This window comes from Elephantulus edwardii, unplaced genomic scaffold, assembly GCF_000299155.1.
Source record: "Elephantulus edwardii isolate Elephantulus edwardi_28Jun2011 unplaced genomic scaffold, EleEdw1.0 scaffold00173, whole genome shotgun sequence".
NCBI lineage: Eukaryota > Metazoa > Chordata > Mammalia > Macroscelidea > Macroscelididae > Elephantulus > Elephantulus edwardii.
Window position 1 is genome coordinate 3,428,932 of NW_006399923.1, and position 2,048 is coordinate 3,430,979.

The 2,048-nt window shown below is 32.2% G+C and overlaps 1 pseudogene; it reads right to left on the reverse strand.

Moving 5' to 3' along the window:
• Positions 1-155: 155 nt before the first annotated feature.
• The window catches only part of LOC102844948, a 25,744-nt pseudogene continuing 23,851 nt past the window's right edge, over positions 156-2,048 (reverse strand).

The following is a 2,048-nucleotide window of genomic DNA, read 5'->3' on the forward strand; positions in this document are numbered from 1 at the left end:
AAATTAAAACCTGCAGTTATAAATCTATTCATTTTTTTGTTTTGACTCTCTCATTATGGGTAATATCTCTAAATTTTAAACCAAGGACACGTGCTATGTTTCCCTTTTCATGAGAATGGTACTGGGTATGTATTATTCTGCTTTTGCTCTGCACTTCAAGTTTGATCAGGGCATCCTGAACAGGTGCAGACTGATGAGCTCTTTAAGCAGTTCTCCACACATTCCAGGGCTCTGTGAGAGTCATTGGATGAATATGGGACTCCCTTGCCAAGAGCAAAATCTCCACAAACCAGAACAGATGTTAATTTGGGAAAAATGTTCTGTAACAGTAAAATCTTTATTTTTCATTTATAGGAATTCTTTTATCCACCAAAATGCTTCAGAATTCCATTTAATATGAGCATCATTTTATTACAGAAATTATGACATTTTGAAGTAGCCAATAAACTGCTATATAATACAAAAATATGATAATTTAGAAAATAAGTAACTGTGAATTGTTGAATGTAATATTTTCACGTACCTGAAGATCTATTTTTAAAAAGTTATTTAAAGAAATGCCATAATGAATTAGTACATTAATGTTAGTTGTATAACAAGACATACTTTCTGAACTTATATTTCTTTTCATGGCCGTTCATACTGTCAGATAAATTTCCCAACCTTTTTCTTCAGGTCTTACAACACTTCTGTGGCTACAAACTTTGAATTTATTTAAATACATTCTTGAAGTGAAAAACCAACCTATTTTAAGACTGTGATATGATGTTTATATTGACCTGTGAGTGGCTGTTACTAGTTTAGAAATACTTCTCAATTGCTTTGTTGATCTTTTTCTTTTAATTCGCTCATGTACTAATATTAGCTTGTAACTAACAGATGTGATTAAGCAAAGTTTTTATCCATGAAACACTGCCATAGCCCCAAATATTTTGTGGAGAACTATTAATGAAACAGGCTTACCAAAAGTAACATATGTACAATTTAAGATAGGACGTTCTTGAAATGTAACTTAGAATTATTGAAAATATAACTTAGGGATGTGTGTGTGTGATGTATTTGTGCATACAATTTCAAGCAGACCTTGGAGATAGTACAAATTTAGTCCCAGTTCACTGTATTAAGTGAATATAACAAGTTAATCATACAAATGTTTTGCTTTTCCACTATACCTAAAATTTATATCTACACTAACATTCTAAGCTCAGAAGAGATTTGAATCCACCTGTTGCTCCACGGGAGAAAGATGAGCTATTTGCTCTCATTCAATTTAAAGCCACTGAAATCCCCTTGGAGGGTCAACGGTGATGATTCCGACCTGACATCATATAACAAAAATATTAAGGAAGAACAATAACATATCAAGGAAGTCAATAAATGGCTTAGAGAGGGATGGTAATTTAGAAAGTAGGTAACAGATCTATAGATCTGTTAATTTAGAAAATAAGCAACTTATAAATGTTAATTTAAAAAATATTTCTTTATAACAGATGATGCAAAGTGATTTAGAAAATAGATGAGCAATCCCCTCTGTGATTACAGTCTGAAAACCTGCTCTTGGGTCAGTTTTGAGTCTATTTCATTTCAGCGGGCACATAACAACAGCATTTGTAAGATGCTAATTTACAAAGTAACTTTACAATTCTACTAATTATGAAATAGACTACGAAGAATTACCTAAAAAGTGGAACAGAGATCTGGAGTAAGTACATGATGTTAGAAAAATTGTGCCAACGATATGCTTAATGAAAGATTATGACAAAATTTGAGTTTATAAACAATATATTAAATAATTAGATCAATTAGATATATGGCAAGAATTTTTGGAGAAGTTCAATATCAGCTGCAAAAATAAGGCCAGGTGCTGATTGTGGAACAGACCAACAACTACTCTTATGCAAATTCAAGGTGAAGCTAAGGAAAATAAAATCAAATCTAAGGGAACCAAAATTTAATCTTGAGTCTATCCCACCCGAATTTCAAAACCATCTCAGGAACAGTTTTGAAGACTTGAACACCAGTGAACAAAGACCAAATGAGCTGTGGGA